Below are 21219 nucleotides of genomic sequence, written 5' to 3' on the forward strand. Positions count from 1 at the left end.
CTGGAGGCCCTGTGATCCAGAGACATATTTTCAGGCAGTGTTAGGGACTACAGTAGTGGAGGAGTAGATAAAAGCCCTGGTATACATACAGAATACTGGTGTACTGGTGTACACTTAAAGGACAGGTGGTTTTTATTTGATGCCATTTTTAGTTCATGCTATCCTACTATGAAGAAAGCTCACTGCAGACAAAAGGAAGACATACATCCCACTGTTAATAATAGTTTATGCATCATATATTATTGCAGAAGGAAGTTCACTGCTAGCTAAAGCAAGATAATAATCTGGTTAAACATATAGGCTGCAACTATGTTATTGATTGAAAAGCAGTCTAAGTTTATTGTTACAGCAGAGGGGAATGCTATTTTACATGTTGGCAAATGTGATGAGCTGAATAAAATTTTGCAGCTATTATTAAAATATGTAGGGAGCTTTTAGTCTTCTTGCATTCAAATCATTACACACCTTGCAGCAAACTATAGTTTCTGGTGTTGGCTTATTTTTTAGTTCCTCATTCAAACAAAATTATAAACTCCTGTTACTTTAAAAGTGGAAGAGGATGCTTCCTGTCTCATTATCATGGCCGCACTCCAGAGGAAGAGGGTGTGAACAAGCTTGATCATACAGTACTAAGCTATAGTTTTGCATTATGTCTGAACTGAGTCATTGCAATTTTCAGCTTTCTGAAAGTGGCAAAAAGAAGGTTAAAAAGAGGACTAAAATAGAGCTACCAAAGGAGGGGATTTAATAAAGATTAAAGCTGTGTTCTGTACAAATTTTCACAAGACCACCTTAATACATGAAAGTCGACATATTTTTTTTAATTGCCTGCTAGTTGAACAGACTTTAGGCATACGTTGGAACCCTAACCAGACACACACTGAAAGGAAATATGTATTTTGATGGAAGTCTTAATGTCTGTTTGATCATACAATGGCAAATAAAAGCATTTGTTTGTAAGACAAGTGTCATGCATCCTGGGGACATTGTATGGCAAGCCTTTTCTTTTCACTAATATACAATGATTCTGATATTGCCCATAAAACATGATTAAATATGGGCAAGATGTTTATGGGGGGGGGGGGAATACCCAACATGTGGAACATGAAAGCAGTGCCAACAGGGTAAGTATAATGATAGAACAATCATGTGAGCCAGTGTGGTGTAGGGTTAAGAGCGGTAGACTCGTAATCTGGGGAACCGGGTTCGTGTCTCTGCTCCTCCACATGCAACTGCTGGGTGACCTTGGGCCAGTCACACTTCTCTGAAGTCTCTCAGCCCCACTCACCTCACAAAGTGTTTGTTGTGGGGGAGGAAGGGAAAGGAGAATGTTAGCCGCTTTGAGACTCCTGAAGGGGAGTGAAAGGCGGGATATCAAATCCAAACTCTTCTTCTTCATATTTTCCTAGATGAATTATCTTAATCACATTTTGGAGTGCTGTGACTTCTGTGGGTACTTTTACTTTGGCAGGAGAATTGTCCTAACGTTTGTCCATAGTCCAATGTACAGATGCAGCAATTGGGGGTTGCAATGCCACCTTTGCTTGAAGGGGAAGGAGAAATGGATTTTACGCGGATTGACTCGCAAAAATTACCCCAAGGTCTTTTGTTTTCTTCAGAAGATCTAGAGTTATTTCTGAGTTATTCTGAGGAAGCCTTATTTTAGGTTGTCAGTCTCTCTCCCTGTGTTGCTTTCTCTGGAATGGTTCCTTTTGTTTATACATTAACTCTTGACATTTAAGATGTTGGTTAGTTATGTTATGTAAGGCAAATAGCAACTTGTTTATAATCCTGTAGTGCTCTAAACTTCAGATTAAATATGGAAATGCATGAAAGATGTTTATAACAAAATCCACACTCCACTTCCCTCCCTCACCTGTGTCATCTGGCAGCAGTCATTCATTCCATCAGGAAGAGAAGGGAAGCTGGACCACTCCATTGGTTCTACTGAAACACAAGAACCTTTGGTTCCTCCTCTCTCTGAATTGTTTCCATTCCAGCTGCTTGTTGTAAGAACTTTGTAACTAAAACTAGGGTCTCTGTTTGTTTTTCCTCCTCCCTCCCAAACTGTTTTCCTTTTGTGACGTCTCTTTAGATTGTAAGCTTTAGGACAGTGTTTGTCTTATTACTGATCTTTGTAAGCCACTCTGGAAGGCTTTTTCAGCCGTAGGGCGAGGTGAAAATTCTTCAAATAGAGAAACACTTGGGTTTGTAATGGTTTAGTTCACTAAGATTAAGTTGGTTTTTAAGTTCAGGTACTTCAGTTTTTTTTTACCAAACTGCAGGAGGCAGTGGAAGACAGGAGTGCCTGGTGTGCTCTGGTCCATGGGGTCATGAAGAGTCGGACACGACTAAACGACTAAACAACAACAACACTTCAGTTTTACTCAGAGGTGGATAACTTTCAGTAAACTCTTCTGTCACCTATGAGTATGGGGATGGGAAAGAGGTAACTAATTCTATCTGCCCACCCTGATCCCTGGCAGCTCCACCAGCCCGGGCATGTTTAATTATAGCAGAAACATGGGGGAGAGTGAGGAACCTTGAGGCCAATTATTGGGCATCCAACGCATAGATCTATAAAAGGATATCACTGCCTTTGCTTGCTGCTTGGATTGCTACTGTTTGTGGGGGCCGAATGACGGGTGCTCATCAGTGAGAGTATAAAGTCCCAAGAAAGATGTTTAAATTTGATCCCAATCTCACAGTGAGAACTTGACCTAGGGGACAAGCAGCCCTGGTGTGAGTAGGGTTGCTGAGTATCAGCACACATATTAGAGAAGCATAGAATAGTAGAGTTGGAAGGGACCTTGAGGGTCATCTAGTCCAACCTTTGGGACCCAGGAATCTCAACTGAAGCATCCTTGGCAGATGACCATCCAACCTCTGCTTAAAACCTCCAAGGAAGGAGAGTCTTGATTTGTTGGTCGGCATATTTTAATAAACTGAGCAAAGTAAGTGAGTGATAGTGAGGTACTGGGGGGATGTAGTGGATTTTAGACTGCTTTTAAGCTTCTGTTTTGTCAGCATTGTTTTACAGATTATAATTACATTTAAAATTATTGTGGATTTCTTAATTATTATGTACGACTTGGTAGGGTCATCTCACCATGGCCCAGACATTATAATTGTGATATTCTTTGCTGTTATTGTGCTGTTCTGTTGTTACGTTTACTGCTGCTGTTGTTATATATCGTTTGTAAGTCACTTTAGGATTTACTCAAATGGAAAACAGCATAGAAATATAATCAGTCAGTCAATTCCGCTCCTGAAAAGCAGCATCCGATGTAAAACCAGGCTCACTCTCGCATCTGTCTCCTTTTCATCCTATATGACACAAAACTAGAGCCATGAAGAAGCCAAAGTTTTGTCTGGTATATTGCACCAAATACAGAGTGTTAATATGGGTATTTTTTTAAACCGCAAGTACATTTTTGTGGTTTCACAACTCTTAGTGTGAATGGTTAGGAAAAATAGAACTGATAACCCCAGAGGCAGAAATATTTTTCCCCTTTTATGATATTTATTATTATGCAAAGATGTTCTCTGGTGGCTGCCTATTAAAACTGTCTGTCTATCTGGCAAGAAGCATATTATTTGGTTGGGTGCCATCACTGTGGGCTAGTGAAGGATATGGGGATACGTTTGGGGAATTATCCACTAAGCATGTGCTTAGCCAGATAGTTCTGTTACATGTCATTTGATTTCCTCTTTGGTGCTTAAATGAGTTGCAGAATTTTACCCTATGCCAGCCTTTCTCAACCTGTGGGTCCCCAGATGTTGTTGAACTACAACTCCCATCACCCCTAGCTAGCAAAGCCAGAGCACAGGGATGATGGGAGTTGTAGTGCAACAACATCTGGGGACCCACAGGTTGAGAACCACTGCATGCAAATCCAGTGCACTTGAACATCACAACAAACCATGGTTTATCATAATGGGAACAAACCTAACCCCCGACTGGTCCACATACTCCTCCAGCTGGGTTAATTCCTGTCATGGTGTCCAAATGCAGCCTGTGTGTGTTATCGGTTGTATTATAGGTTGTGTTAAGGACATACACCACATCCCAGTAGACCTTACAGAGCTTTATTCATGAAATAACACTTAATATTTAGGTGTTAGCTGATTGGCACAGATTTGTTTCTATTTTTTCCCTTTGAGGGCCATACTGATTAGAATTTTTTAATATAAATTATGTTATTATTAATAATAAGGCAAAGAAAAACAACAGGTTTTTAACAGTATTTTGTAAAACGAGAATTTAGAGGGATGCTGTGTGTCATGCTAATTTGTCTGTGCGTAGTTGGATAAACTAATTATTTCCATCAGTTACAGAGCAATAAAAAATAAACCCTTACACTGGTGATTTAGAATGAGCAGAGGTGCCCTTCCGCTGTGTTCTGCTGCCCAAGTGGCTCCTTCAGGGTTGACTGCCCCCTTCTGCCTGCTGAAAGTGTGGGAAGGTGGGAGGTATGTTTGCAGTATCCCCTCCCATGGAGGTCAGTGGAAATCCCTGAAATGGGGGCTTCCAAGGGTGGGGAGTGGGAAAGGCTGAACTGGTATGGGATCCATTGGACCCCAGACCGGTCTTGCTGCTGTTGCCTGACAGTATTGGGTCTGATGCAGATGCAGTCTCTGCACCAGCCTGGTGAGCGGTTGGGTTGCAGATGCGAAAGTGGCTCCACTGCTTTGCATAACCCAGGTGAAGGGGCGTGTGTGCCCTGGATTGCACCTTTAGTCATACTTTCAATGGGACAAGAGTTAATCTTAAGTCCCATTGATCTCAACCAGTCTCCTCTAATTATGACCAAGCCTAGATCCAACCCATAACTGGTCAGAGTTAGAAGAAATAGTGGACGGTGATGGTTTCAAAATTGTACACTGATATGGCATTTACTGGAGTAGTTTTTCAGCTGAACTTCCAACTTTTAAATAATGCTCGTATTTCCTTTGAAACCATATTATGCTTCATTTCCTGAAAAAGACGTGATAGTGAAAGTATGCATGTTTTACTACATATCAGTTTGATTTACCTCGCTGTCCAGTCACGGCGCAGCGTAGACAAAATGCATGTTCTACTATTTGTCATTTCTATTATTTTAATATGCACAGCATTTCAGGTTGCGATTTCACAAAAGAACCTTGGTTGTCTAGTTCACTCTTATTCTGACCTTACAGATCCGGAGCTGATATTGAGATGCAAGGACATGTCTTGTTCAGGGACATCTAGTAAGTCATGGTAGATAAGGGCCACAATTCATATATGGTAACTTCTTCAGGTATGTGCAAGCATGTGCACATATCTAGTAGGTTAAGTGATGTTTCCTCTCATTAGAACAGCAACATTACAACTCAAAGGTGAAATTCCCACAGGTTTGAAAGTGATTTCCTATGTGGCCTTGGGGAGAAAGGATGTTTTGTTGCATTGGTATTTGTATACTTTATTAAAAAAGTATACTTTTTGTATACTTTTGTATACTTTTAAAACACCATATACATACACACCGCTTATCCAAGTATCCTTGTCTCTTTTCCCACCCTGCTTTAAACAAGTATTATGCAGGAGCAGAATAATCAACTTATATATTGGTTCTAAGTGTAGCATATTGAAGGTTGAGTTTATCCAGATTTACAATACAGTCGTACCTCAGGTTACATACGCTTCAGGTTACATACACTTCAGGTTACAGACTCCATTAACCCAGAAATAGTACATCGGGTTAAGAACTTTGCTTCAGGATAAGGACAGAAATCGTGCTGTGGCGGCGCAGCAGCAGCAAGGGGCCCCATTAGCTAAAGTGGTGCTTCAGGTTAAGAACAGTTTCAGGTTAAGAACGGACCTCCAGAATGAATTAAGTACTTAACCTGAGGTACCACTGTACTGTACCAGAAATTATTATTTGAACGCTGTAAAATAATGTCAGTGTAATCCCATGCAACAAGTGTACCTGTTTATTTAAATGCTTAGCTCAACTTTGAGGTATCCTCTAGGCAACAATGATGCATTGTAAAGGTTAGTTGTAGTTCTGTCCTCATTTCTGCACATGAAATGGTGAAGGGTGTGCTTTCTTGAGACAGATCTTTTTCTAGTTTTCTCACCCAAGTAGTAGAAGCATGTATCTGTATGTGTTGGGAGATGAATTACTCTTCTGCCAGAAGCAGACGTTCCAATTTTGGGCCTGGTTCCACTGGCAAAGTCCCCACTGTAGTTGCTGCCAGCTCATGAATGATGGGATCAGGCCTTTATTTGGAGCTGAGAGCACTTGATGTGGAAACAGGAAATGCACATTTCTAACCTTCTAGAAACGTGTGTTGACTGTTTTCAGTCACAAGTCCAAAGTTTCTCCTCCTTCCAAACAATGGTGCCATTGTGCCCAACGTATCTGATTAGTTCTTGAAATGTTTTAGTAACTCTCTCTTAAAACATTATAAGAAGATAATCAGCTGCCTTAGAAGGTCCCCATCTGGAGTATAGAGTTCTTTTGCTGAAAGATGTTTTGCCTTTCTGAGATAGCTCTCGCATTTCATCATCTGTTGTGCAGAGATGAAGTGCATATGAAAAGTCAGTGACTCTCAATCCATCTGTTGTTATTATTTTCCACTGATAATTGGCTCGAACAATGAAATGTCTGTGTCTGTAGCCTTTGAAACCATATACCCTGTTTATTTTCTGGAGGTCTCACTCCCCTCCCCCAGTCTCTGTACTGTATGTTTGTGCGCTTCATTTTCCTCTCAAGCATATAGCTAGTGGAGCTTGCATGAAGATGACATCTTTGACTCGGTGCATCAGGATGTGTCACTCAGACATTTGAATCTTGAATCCCCCCCACCCCCCGCCCAGCCCAACAGAGTGCTATAGAGAACAGGCTTAACAGCAGGAAAGACTGTCAGATCCAGAATGCAGTGTTATTCTACCTGAGTAGCAGTATTTATTTCAGTTTCCTTATTAAAATATTAATTTAAAATCCAGCATCTATTAGCTATGGAATTAGATACCACCTATAATTGTATATTATATTCAGTTGCATCCAGTTTTGCACGATGCAGAGCATTAATATTGGATTCCACTAACAGCACTTCCATTAGCTTGCTCAACCAGTATGAGATATATGTGAGCAAGAAGGCATAACTACCAGCCAGAAGTGCCAAAACAGTCATTAGAACCTCCATGGGGATGGACAAGGCTTTTACACAGCGATATACTGATTACATTTTGTTCTATGGTTTATTTGCATCAAGGTTAGATCGTTGTTATCTATGCAGAGAATATGATCTAACACCTTATTTGAAAGGTCGTTTCAATGAATAATAATAATAATAATAATAATAATAATAATAATAATGCTGTAATAATAATAATAATAATAATAATAATAATAATAATAATAATATAGTGAATAGTAAAGGCATTTCTTATGGACTCTCTCCGTGAGGTATTAATTAAAACTAATCCTGTTAGGCATTTCCCCCCCATCAGGTCAGGAAATTGAGTTACAGTGGTGCCCCGCAAGACGAATGCCTCTCAAACTGAAAAACGCGCAAGGCGAAAGGGTTTTTCGGTTTTTGCGTCGCTTCGCTAGACAATTTCCCCTATGGGCTTGCTTCGCAAGACGAAACGTCTTGCGAGTTCTTGCGAGTTTTTTTCCTTTTTCTTAAAGCCGCTAAGCCGTTAAAAGCCGCTAAGCCACTACTAGCCGCTAAGCCGCTAATAGCTGTGCTTCGCAAGACGAAAAAACCGCAAGACGAAGAAACTCACGGAACGGATTAATTTCGTCTTGCAAGGCACCACTGTATTTAGTTCCAGTTTTTTAGGGGCAAGGCCTGCAAAGGGGACACTTTTTGTCTCATAACCTGTTGGCACAGGGAACTGGGTTTTTTTTTTTTTTTTTTTTTACAGTGCAGCTCCTGACATATCTTTTATTAGCATACTTGGTCTATGAGTTGACCCAAAGTCACAACAAATCCAGTTTCCTTGTACTTTCTCACATGCTTTAAGAGAAATTACAGTTGCATGGGTATTTTCTAGCTTTGCTAGTTGAATCCAAAGCTCTTTTAAAGGGGTATCTAGTAAGCACTGCTGTTGGATGTCTTTTGTTCATTTAACTGGCCAGGATCCAGCTCTCACCTTGGTGCAGTCAGAAACTGTAAGCTCATGGGAGGGAAATACTTTATTTTAGAAGCACCCCTTTAATAAATATCTCATGGTGTGTTGTTCTGATGGGCCCCCCCTTTTAGTGAGGTCTTTGAAAAAATGAGGGTAGCCTCCAAAAGCAAGTAAAAGCCCCGATGTAGAAGCCCCAATGCAGAAGCCCTCTTTTGATAGTTTGAGTGCTGCGCATTAAAGCTTCCTTGGGTTTCCAGTGCTCATGTAAATGAGAGGTTTTCTTTCATGTGAATAAGTTCTTGATAGACTGTGTATCAAATAATTCTAGAATCCAAGTAAATATAAGGCCTATTCTTAAATAGATAAATAAGAAGACTACATGTGGCTGTCACATTAATTGTTATATTTTGTGGCTGTAGAAATATGTCAACTCAGCTAAGAACAGTCATATTACATTTTCTTTTCTTTTTAAAGATCTCATTACTAAAAGTAACTCGCCTGGGATTTTATAAGATACTACTATAATTTTACATCTACATATGCCATTTAAATGTGTGTGTGTGAATAGTAGTAGTAGTAGTAATGATGATGATGATAATAATAATAATAATAATTTATCATAATAAAAAGGCTAATGAGTAAATGGTGCACTAATCCAAAGTGGAGTCTCTAAGATGGTTGTCTGGCACCTTGTACATCTCCTTCTGGCAACTCCTGCAGCCAAACTGGTGCCAAAGGTAATTGCTCTGCTTTCATTTGGACCGCATCAACAAAGCCGAGAAGTGGGTTTTGTTGTCTGGGCAGCCTAGGACCTGTATAAACACTTCCTAGGCTTGTGTCCCAGGGAGGTCACTTTGGTGCTGCTAACACAGTGGTTTGACCCCCCCCCCCGAGGTGTACTTGATTGTCTCTAGAGTCAGACGGATACCAACAACAACAACAACAAGCTTGCCACAGCAATGTCACCCCCCCCAAGTTTAACACAGTGTTTTCAAACATACAAAGATGGCCGGGCGATGGAGAAGTTGGGGATGGCTAGGGAGGCATTCCTTCTCTCCTCCCCATGTCCTTCTAGGCTTCTTTGCCTCCTGGACACCTTTATTCAGCATACCAGCCAGGCCCATGCAGAGCTTCTCATAGGCCTGGGGCGGAAGTCCTGTTAGAATAAAGTTATAAACTCAAACAAAAAAGCAGTGAGTCCCTGGTGTGGGCCCCCAGATGACTTAGCCCTCTGAGGCCCAGGGCAAGTGTACCTGGCTGCCCCCCGCCTCGCTCTGCAGTTTATTTGCTCCCATCCAGTCCACTACTGAAGCCAGACACCAACCCACATCTGCTGCCACTCTTGCAGATACAGGCTTCCAAGCCTCGGGCCTTCCTGAGGGGGCGAGGGTCTGGAGCAATCTGCTGGGTGGGCCGGATTCAGGACCCTGGCGGGCCAGATCTAGCCCATGGGCCGTAGTTTGAGGACCCCTGATATAGATGTTACACGGCTTGAGGGACAAGATTGTTCCCTGTGAAATCCCATATGGAGGTTTGTGTAAGACTGTGCAGCATCCCCTAAATACCATTCTCTGGAGATGACTGGCCAAATAAGGACAGGATCCATTGCAAAACACTGCCATCTAGTCCCTCTTTGGGCAGACGCTCTAGGAGGATACCATAGTTGATGTTAATGAAAGTTGCTGAGAGATCAAGGAGAATCAACAGGGTCACCCTTGTCTGTCTATGAACAGAGGTCATTGTACAGGGAGGGTAGTGCTCACATTGCCTCCGTGTACTAATACAAATGGTCAAATTTTGTCTTTGACAGATGAAATGTGTACGCTTTGGAAATTCATATAGGGGAAGGCATGTAAAACAGGGCTGGGGGAACCTGTCACCCTCCAGATATTTGCTGGACTCCAGCTCCCAGCAGCCATACTTAGCATGGCTAAAGATCAAGGATGATGGAAGTTGTAGTCAACTTTTGAGAGTTTCTGTTTTGTTTTGTTAATCAAGATGTGTATAAAAGTTTCATAAATAATAATTTAGCAACTTTCAGAGGACTACTTCCTTTCAAGAAAACATGCATAGGATTGTTCTGCAAACTGTTTTGGGTCAGCTGATGGGGGGGAAAAGTCTGACATAAATATCAAATTTCCTCTCCCCCTTCCAACCTTAATAGAAAGTATATTTGTTTATATTGGATAGTTTCTAAAGCAACAGCATTCTAGAATATTCTGGTTTTTTTTTAAATGACAGTTTGAGCAATAAAATTGTTTCTATTTTGAAACAAGAAACAAATCCTGCATTTCTTTTTCTTACATGCTTCAAAGATGTAAGTTATAAAGCCCTTCTTGCCCCCCAAACCCAACAGCTTAGCCTTTAACATTTCCACTTAGAAATTAGTTTAATCAATGTCAGTGGAATTTACTTTTAAGTATACATGCTTAGAGACTCAGTCAAAACCTGTAATTCTGATGAATTTGAGGTTTAATTAAAGAAAGTGTGTTCTACCTACTGGATTCTTTCCTGCTTGTACGTCTCTTTGTCTTTCTCTGCCTTGAAAGGTGTGTGGGTGAGGAAATGTTTTCTTTTGTAACGGCAAATGTCAATTCAGTTCTTAATATTGTTCCTATTTATTAGTTGTTATTGCTGCTATTTATGGGGGGGGGGGTTGTGTGTAGCTATGTGAGCTTTTTGAGCCACCATCCCTATTAAACAGGCTGTGCAGCTCCTGAGAGATCAGGACAGGTAGAAGGCACAGCAGGCGTCTGATTTGAGCCAGTTACTCATTTGCCGAGTGTTTGTGTTTATGCAAAGGGGCCTCTTCCTGCATATTTAATCTAGAGTAAGGCAGTGGCTTTTGTTGTGTTTAGACCACATACCTTCAGTCCTTCCTTACACTGCAGCCAATGTTGAGGCAGAGAAAATCTGGCTAGTTAGAAGTAAACCGTATGGTCTTTCCAGAACTCTCAACTTTTTCTTTACTTGATTGGGAATTATTACAACAGCTCAGACCTTTCCTTCCTCTTCATTAATGGGTAAGTGTGTATTATTAAAGATCCTTATCCTTTATTGTTCCTCTTTGTAAATAATGTTCAGAATTCTGTCTTGTTCAGACCTCTTTGCAGGAGCCCCGGTAGTTTAGGGAGTTTGTTGCAGCCTTTAAGGTTTGTGAATCCAGGTGTTTCTTTAGGGTTTACTTTTTCTTGTGCAAGTACCTGAACCTTAACAGCACACTGTTCTCTGAGAGTAGGGAGAGGGGATGTGTTTGACTTGCTTTTTTGTCGGGCGTTTTTGTTTGTCACTGTAGGGGGGGGGGGAATAGTTTCATTGTTTGCTAAAAGCTTTCAAATGGCATGCGCAATAGTTTTGTTTTTGTAAAAAAGCAACAAGACAGTTGTTTCTGTTTTGTCCTCAGTTAGAGTCCTCACCAGAATGTGTGTTTTATACTAGGGATCAGGTTTTTTTTTTCTTTTGTGGAAATTGAATCGTCTCTTCATTGATATTAATAGCACACTAGAGATGTTAGCTATGATGCAGAAAGTAATAGGACTATAGAGTAGGAAACCTGATAATGCAGCGGGAAAGTGGGATGAGGGAAGCTGACAGTCCTATTGCTTCTCTGTGAGGGGCAGAGTTAGCATAATGACATCCTAGTTTTAACTGTCTACTAAAGGCATTTTAAATATCACTTGCTGTTACTTTTAATCTAGACATAATTGCTGCTGTGTGTTCTCTTATCAACTGCACCAGCTCAGTTCCTGATTGAATCTGCTTTAAAAAATGAAAACCCATGCTTGAAACTGTATTTATGTATGTACTCTGTATGAGATTCGTGCAGCCTATAAGAGAATGCTGGCTTCTATTTGAAAGTCAAATGAGAGGGGCTTTTTATTTATTTATTTTTGCTTTTTAAAGAGAAAGACAAATAAAACCCTCGTGTTTGTTGAAAATATGATTATTGTACATCGAGGCTAGAAGTAAGAATTTGGGTTACCAATTAACTATTTCCTTCATTTGAGTAACTCCTCTTAAACAGAAGAGTGTGCTATTCTACCACATGTTGGCAAGTGTGAGGATCTGAATAAAATTTCACCAATCTTATTAAAATGTGTAGGGATTTTTTAGTCTTCTTGGGTGCAAATCAACACACACATTCAGAAGCATTTTATTAACAATAAGACTGCTTAAAGTCCCCCCCCCCCGCTTCGTAGCAACATTGCAAATAGCTTATCTAATTGTTAGTATATTACTTTATAGTCTTTCTTTATGAGGAAAAAGCACCTCAGTCAAAGCACCTTATGTGATTAGCGCTATTGTATTCTTAAATTTTGATTGATAGAGATAATAGTTTTCACTTAAAAATACAGACAGGTACTTTAACTTTCCATGACAATAGCTATTTGCATTTCTTTTATCTTTTTGTTTAACATTTGTGGGGGTTGGGACAGATTTGATTATTAACTCTTATTGCACACTGTGGTAAGTGCTAAAACAAAGCTTTTGTCAGAGCTTCAAAGGTACAACAGCAAATACTGTTTTTATTGTTTCAATATTTAAAGGGTGTTAAAGGATACCTCAGAAATATTTTCACATGACCATGGCCAAGAGTGTCACTTTCTTGTAAGGTAATATAATAGTCTCCCATCCTTCCCTGGAAAAGATGCCCAGACTTCTGTGTTGCTGTTTGTCTGAAAGGAGGAATACTTTTACCTGATGGAATGAAAAGACTAGAACCTGCGCAGCACATTTCTCTTTACCTAACATAAAAGAGGGAGTGAAACTGTTAAGTTCATAGGACTCTGAAAGCTGCTATAGAACGGAGGGTGGAGACTTTTTCAGCAGCAGAACCATGCAGTGTGGGTCATTGGTGGAGTAGTAAAATGCATTTTGTGTGTCCAGATTTGAGATTTTAATACAAAAATCGAATTTATTAGATGCGTCAGCAAATTCATATATTGCATGAGATGTCAAAATATATGTGAGGCCCCAGTATGCATGTGCTGTTGAAGTGTTATTTAGGAAGCTTAAGCTTCCTATAAACAGTGTACGTATATAGGAAGGAAAACACTTTTTTTTCTAATGCATTGCCTGAGTGCCTGCAAATACAGCTGTTGTAGAGAAGAGGGGTGGTGGTGGAATATTCCATGTGATTGCCTTTAATTCTCCAAGATTTTTAGTTGATGTTTCTAACACAGCTGCATAATTGTTAAAGTTGGCACTATTTTTTTAAAAATAATTTTTTATTGGAAATTTTATTTACAACATAACATAACCCCCCCACCCCAATACAGAAATTCATCCTTATTAAACGTGAACATAACATAAGCATAACATACAACAATACAAACAACCAAAGTTGGCACTAATTGATGAATAAAAAGTTAATAGATCAAAAATGCATAGGAAGATTTGATTACTTGGAAGATTGAAAAAATAACTGATCTGCATCTTACAAAAAAAGGAACAATTTAGAGTTTATAATTTTCTAATACAGGTGACAGATTACATGTTTAATGACCCTTAATGTCCAAAGGCCAATTTACGAAAAAGGCTACAGTGTTAGGGAGAAGGTTGTTTCAGAATACCTGACAACAAACTAGCTTTCTAAAGCTGAAGAGTATAGTTTCAAGAGTAATGTAGCACTTGCTTTTCAGACATGTAGATTGGTTTGTATTAAGATTTTCTTAAATTCCGTTGAAATACACAGAAAGCACCCAAATCCCATTGATTTCAGGAGACATTAAGCACCTGTAACATTCAGTGGATTGCACCTGGAAAAAAGCTTTGCGGGTTGTCCACAAATGACTGTACTGTTCTCCAAATGATCAGTGTTTAGTTAAATTTGGAACAATTTGCTATTAGCACATAAGCTACTTACCAACGTGTTTAGTAATGTGATGTTGAATTAAATTTAAGTGCTATTCGTAGTTTGATCTATTAACTTGATGCAAATTAAATTTCCCCCACTTCTTCTAAACACTGATTCTATGACCAGAAAATGGAAGATAAGTTTTGTTTCTTAAAGGATTACATACCGTTTTGCATGAAAGAGAATACTGTGATGTTTACGTGATAAAAAAAGCACACCCTCCCTTTAGATCACATAACTGTGTACTTTTCCACTTTTTAATGGCACCAAGTAATCCTTGGTATACTTGGTGTGTTCTGCTTGACTTACAACGGAATTCCCTAAAAACAGTGATGTGTATTTATTTTGTAGGGGAAATGTCTGAATGACGAAATCAGGTCTGTTGATATACTCAAGGCAGCTTATCTAGAAGTATATCTTTTGGGGTTAACAACAAGAGCAATAAGGACTGTGGTAACAAAAGTAAGCCTTAAAAAGAATTAAATCAATACATAGCCACATGTATATGTTGCACTGAAACCTACCCGATCTCTGAGAACAAAGGCTTCTGAGTAATATATTATTTAAAGTGAGAATAAATGGATAAACATCAAGATTGCGAAAGTTTGTGCTAGAGAGAACAAAGTCAGTTTCATCTGTAGAGTTTTTCTTTGCCCCCAAAGATTATGTTTTGTTTGTTTGAACTGAGCTTCACAATGGCTGCTACTGATAACTAACTGTCCTGTGACTTGATTGTTTTTATTACCTTGCTCTGAAAGTCATTCACCGTTAAATGCAATTGGATTCATTTGTTGTTTTATTTACAGTTGCCCTTGATAATATCTCTGTGAAAATATCTCTCATATTGTTGCTAGCCCTGGTCAGTCATACTGTTGTATCTATTTCGTTTCCAGGGTAAGAAGATTGACCTTTTTTGGTTGGCTGTAGCTGAAGATTGCTTGGCCGAAGCCACTTAAAAGGTAAATAAATTACATGTTTGTGCTTGATTTCCATGTGGAGTGAAGCAAATGCATGGGTTCAGTATCCTGCCTTACTGCCTGTTTTCCTGTGAATGTGTCACATGGCACTGTGAAGCGCCTCAGAATCCTGTTGGAACCCAGTGAGAACACAAGTCTGGAAGTATCAGAACTGTAAACAAAAGTAGTGGATTATTCTGGGAGCTGTGGCTAAATCATAGTTCTTGGAGAGTGAAATCGTATGCATGTTTACTCAGAAGTACTGTGCTTTTTTCTACCTAGAAAAAAAAGTATTTAGGATTGCAGCAGTTTTCTCAAGGCGTTTTTCTCATAAATGAATTGCAGCCTCAGATTTATGTTGTATTTAACAAATAGTATATTTCAAACTTATTTGCTAGCGTTGTATTTCCTATCCTAATGTTATTTTGCGGCTGGTGGTTATAGCAGATTTTGGGTATGCTTTGTGTGGCTGTATCAGTACAAGCTAGAATGTGTTTCAGTGTAACCCAGAGGTTGGCAACCTAAGGCCCATGGGCTGGTTCTGGCCTATGAGTTTCCTGGAACTGGCCCACGACAGTTCAATGGATCGGCGTGGGGATTCCATGCTCTTTTTTTCACAGCGCCATTTTTTCTCTCACTGTGAGGACCGACTTCCAGGTCGGAAGAGTGCTGGAAATAGCATGTGCACACGCGCATGGGCACTCCTCCATTCCCGGAAGTGCACCGGAAATAGCTTGAGTGCATGCGCAGGTGCCCACAGTCTGGCCCACCGAGAGGTCTGCCGGGGAGTGGACCGGACTGGCCTCAAAAAACGCTGCCAACCCCTGGTGTAACTGGTGTAAAAATGCTTATGCAGTTCAGACTCATTGGCCACTTTTGGATGCCATGAGGTTTTCTGATCAGCCCTCTTCCTCTTCCCATGCAGCTGAGTGTTCAGAGTTTTTGCTTCAGCCCAATTTGCCTTTTTGTCTGAGTAGAAAAACTAGGGTTATTAATTATTGTCTGTTTGAAACTTGAAAACCTTGAAACCATGGTTCATAAAAAATGAATAGAAGTTTCTGAACAGCTCCACCTGGCTGTGCAGGAAAAGGAGAAGGGAAGAGGAAAGCCTATGGCTCATCTCAACTCAACACTAACTTATGTTTTACATCTGAACATTTGCATTGATTTCAATGAGACTTACTACCAAAATGTTTTTTATAAAATAAAATAAAATAATTCAGTGTATTAGCTGCCCTTAATTGTTTCTGACTCCAAATGAGTCAGTTCCTTCTATCCTTATAGGGGCAAATTACAATTAAGACAGGCAGTAATGTCTGCCAGTATTTGGAGATGAATCTATGTTATCTGGCTGATGTTCATCTGGCTGTTTTATATTCACTTTCTCTCAGAAATTAATAGTTAAGTGCCATAGCAACAAGCATCAGTCGTGTAGCTGTAAGTAGTGAATGCTCCATTATATAAAGTCAGTAACTGTTAGTCTTTGGTCTCTCAGTCTCATTATGTGTTTACATGCAGGACAGTTATTTTATTTACAGTTTTTAAATTATTCTTGAAAAATCTGAATACAGTGGTACCTCTGGTTATGAACTTAATCCGTTCCGGAAGTCTGTTCTTAAACTGAAACCGTTCTTAAACCGAGGCACACTTTCACTAATGAGCCTTCTACCATCAGTGCCCTTCCACCATTCAGATTCTGTTCTTAGACCGAGGTAAAGTTTGCAAATCGGGACACTACTTCCAGTTTTGCGGAGTTCTTAAACCGAATAGTTCGTAAACAGGGCTGTTCTTAAACCAAGGTACCACTGTAATAATTATTAAACAGTTCATCAGGACATCAGGAGTTACAACTGACTAGTATGCAGTGTTAACTGTTGATAACAACAGCTTCATCTATGGAAATACTCATATTTAGCTGTAATTGTAAAGTGAAAATATAGCTTTTGCAGTCATTCCGAGTGGGTGGAAATTACTTTATTGGGCCATAAGTCACAAAATTTCAACATTTTCTATCACACATTGCATTTTCTGATTATGGGATCATTTCAGTGTTTTTATTTATTTATTAATTTTGTACAACTATGGTAGTGTCCCCTTCCATATTGAGCGAAGGTCCTCAGAGCAACCTACAGAGAAATAAGACTGCAGGAAGAGACAGCTGCAATCGCTTTCAAAGCAGGACCTAGGCAAACGGGTGTGGAATTAGTTTTTCTCCTGATACAGAAAAAACAGAGACAGTGTCAAGAAGAATTTGTTTTAGGCAAAGTCAGGACAATGGTGTTCCTTCAGCTGAGGCCTGAAATACAAGCAAGCTTTGTGATGCCACCCTATACTGTGAATGTAGATGGGGAGGAAGCTGTCATGGTGGAAGACTCTATACCTAACATGCAAGGATTTCCTTTGCATAGTCAGGAACTGTGCTAAAAGTGTGCATGAACACATAACTCAGGTACATAACTGGCATGTGCAGATAATCATGAGATGTACATAGCCAGCCACAAAAGGTAAGGAGTCGTGTTTGTGGATAAAACCACATTGTAGCTTCTTTTCTTGAGATGGCTGATTCTCACACTCTCAGTTTTGCACTATGGCAACAAACTTGAGTGCAGGAGAATTTGCCATGTTGACTTGCCTTATATAAGAGAGCAGGTACTGAAGCTATTAACTGGGAGAAGTTATACTGGCTGGTTAGCTACCACAGACACATGTTTTTCCTGCTTACCTGTACTCCTGTCAGTACTATTTTCCATCATGATTTCATACAGAACATTGCCCCTTCTCCTTTTTGGTAGGAAATGAACAAAACATGCGTATGTGCTATACAGTAATTTGCATTTTGGCTGGAAACTTACAGGCCCACTTTCATCCTGTTGAGAATGGAAATCACCAAGACAATAAAACCCATAGGAGTGGGTGTCTATAATGGAAATGGTGATGGAGCGCTAATTGGAGTAGTGCCATTGAAATAAGAAAGGTTAAGGGTTTGGTTGATTGAGATCAAGCTCAATTGCTTTGATTGCTTAATTTCAGGTGAATCCTGTTTTGTGTATTAGTGATCAAACTGTTCCGTTGCAACAGCAAGGTTGTGCTTTTGAAACCTACAGGGATATTTTTGTAGTCCTTAAACCTATATAAAAAGAAGTGAATATTACTGAAACAACATTTTTCTTTCAATCTTTCTATATTTTGAAGATTATTTCAAGGGGGGTGGAAATCTATGTTTATTTGATATATTTTATCCCACTTAACACAGGGCAGAAACTGCAGCATAAGGTGCTACCATACAATTCAATATACTCAACAATGACAAAGTTAAGCAGAAACTTAAATTATGGTCAAATATATGTGGCACTATGTAGACAGAAGTAGATGTTTTTCTGGAACTCTCTAGCTTTCTCCATAATCGAGCGCATGTTTGCAATTTGGTCTCTGGTTCCTTTGCCCCTTCGAAATCCAGTTTGCACTTCTGGGAGTTCTCAGTCCACATACTGCTTAAGCCTGCCTTGTACAATTTTAAGCATAACCTTGCATGTGAAATGAGCTCCATTGTGCGGTAGTTGGAGCAGATACTTTGGCCACCTCCTGAGAAGAGAAGACTCCCTGGAAAAGACCCTGATGTTGGGAAAGATTGAGGGCACAAGGAGAAGGGGACGAGATGGTTGGACAGTGTTATTGAAGCTACTAACAGGAGTTTGACCAAAATGCGGGAGGCAGTAGAAGACAGGAGTGCCTGGTGTGCTCTGGTCCATGGGGTCACAAAGAGTCAGACACGACTAAACAACAACAAACAAATGTAGACAGAATTATACACTTTTGAGTTTTACTGATTTCATTTGGAGAGAGCTAAGCATATGTTTAATTCTTCTACTGATATTTTTCAAACAATTTAATGTTTGCTGGATCGTGCCCATAAATTTCAGATCTATACATTCTCCTCGAATTTGCACTGTAAATCATAACGTATAATTAAGTTGCTGTATCCAAAACCACCTTCCTTCAAAATAAGACTCTAAATTAAAATATCGGATTTCTAGATAAAGACATACACAGAAGAACATGCTTAATAATGATGTTAGCTTCTTAGCCGCATACATTTGTTTAAATACATAAAAGCCATTTTAATTTAACCAAACAAATTCATTTGAACGTTACTGGTTATTTGTATACTGAAAACAGAGGAGGAAATTCTATAAAAACATGTAAGTAAAGTTATACATTATTGATAACAAAAGGTATCCAACAGAAGAACAGTACTGATGTATGGGGCCATTGGCCCACCAAGTCCAGTATCGTGCTCTCACATTGGCCGACCAGAATCCCATGGAAAATCTACAAGCAGGACCTGACTGCAACAGCAGTGCCTCTTGTGAGAGCAAATTCCATAGTTTAAATGTGTGCTGTGTGAAGAAGGACATTTTTTTGTCTGTTCTGGATCCTCAGTCATTCAGCTTTGTTGCATATCCGTGAGTTTCTAGTGTTACAAAAGAGAGAGAGAAACTTTTCTGGCTGCTTTCTGCATCTCATGCATAATTTCACAAACCTCTATATTGTATCACCTCTTAACTCACCTGTTCTCTAACCTACAAAGTCCCAAACGTTGCAATTTTCCTCCTAGTGGAGTTTCTATATCCCTTTGGGAATTTTTGTTGACCTTTTCAGAACCTTCTCTAGCTTTGCAATATCTTTTTTGAGGCAAGGCAACGAGAACGCTACACCAGAGTTTTCCAAACTTTTTATGTTGGTAACTCACTTTTTAGGCATGTATCATTTCACGACACAATATTTCAGTTTTACTAGCAAACCAGAGGTTAAACTAATCCCTTTTCAGCCCCAAGAGGTGTGCAGGGAGTGTTCACATAAGACACCTACACCTCATCTGGCACACTAATGCAGGCATAGGGAAACTCGGCCCTCCAGATGTTTTGGGACTACAACTCCCACCATCCCTAGCTAACAGGACCAGTGGTCAGGGATGATGGGAGTTGTAGTCCCAAAACATCTGGAGGCCGAGTTTGCCTATGCCTGTACTGATGTGTCACAACACACAGTTTGAAAAGCGGTGCTCTACATAGCATTCCAAATACTCCTCTCCTACTGTTCCCCAGCTTGGAATTTTGGGTCTTCAGATAATATTTATAGATAGTCATTAGGGGAAAAAAACCGTGATGGGGAAGAATAATACAAAATCGTTTTGGGGAGGTATGAAGAGTTTGAAATTTCAAATGATAATGTTTGTAAGAATTAGGTAAACAGGAGATCTGTTGTCTGGATGCAGTGATTGCACTGTAATTCTTTCTATCTGCATTTTTAAAACTCAGTACTTCATTACTGAAGGGTTTCATGAAAAGATATAATATAAATATATTTGATCTCTGTCAGATATTTTTAAATAAGGCCATATCAGATGTCTGTAGTGAGAATGTTCCCAGTTATCAAATACTACAGGTTGTAGCTTTGGAGGCACTATCTGGGGTTTTTTTGCCCCTTGTGAAGCCTCCAGAGAGGTGCCATCAAGGCTTCCAGCCTGTGTGTGTGTACACAAATGCTCAAGGAGGGGTACCAAACTGGGTCTTTGACCCGGGTGAAATAAAGGCTAGTTTCGCCTCTGAATGCCATGAGAAATATATTAGTGGGATCCCAAGCATATGTCTTTTGCACAAGGCTTGGGATGAAGAGTCTTCCAACCACAACTTAATATTTGGATAACAGAATGAATGGCTCCTAGACTAGATTTCAGTCACCCTGCCCCCACTATATTTCTCATGTGACTTTGGATGAAATTTCATCACAGGCTTTGCTCATCTATCAGGGTTTTTGCAACAATTTTTCTGTTGTATCAGGAATCTGCATACTGTGAGAAATTTGTGAGATTGCTTCAACACTTGCCCTGATTGTAACCTGAACTCATTTTGATTTAGTCAGCTTTTTAATGAAATTTTAAATTTTAGTTTTATTTTTTAAAATTGCATACAGCCATTCATTGGTTAGTCTCAGGATGGTTCACAGCATAAAAATAAGCGATAAAACTACAAAATACATTATAAAAACAGAAATAAGAAATAAGGGGAGGGGAGGGAGAAATAGAACCATTTGCCAAGGACTTGTTTGTGTCATTTGCAACAGGAACACACACTTTCTAGCATGTTCTCACGAACAGAGGGCTAAAAATAAATAGCAAAGAAGAATCTCACTTGGTATGAATCTGTTGAGGAGTAGACAAACTGTTTTTTTGTGTGCAAAGGTAGGTTTTCAGAAAATGTCCAGACAATTCATAGCAGCTTTGGGTCAGTACAGTTGAC

At 39.6% G+C, this 21219-nt stretch overlaps 1 protein-coding gene across 15 annotated transcripts in view; it reads left to right on the forward strand.

The window, feature by feature from the left end:
• The window catches only part of FOXP1 (forkhead box P1), a 513657-nt gene that overhangs the window by 213092 nt on the left and 279346 nt on the right, over positions 1–21219 (forward strand). For all 15 annotated transcript variants that reach the window (XR_014165850.1, XM_081901936.1, XM_081901945.1 and 12 more), the window contains one exon: positions 14858–14923. The gene's annotated coding sequence lies outside the window, so the exon portion shown is untranslated. The remainder of the gene's footprint in view (positions 1–14857; positions 14924–21219) is intronic.

Source organism: Podarcis melisellensis, assembly GCF_964234715.1.
Source record: "Podarcis melisellensis genome assembly, chromosome: 2".
Classification (NCBI taxonomy): Eukaryota; Metazoa; Chordata; class Lepidosauria; order Squamata; family Lacertidae; genus Podarcis; species Podarcis melisellensis.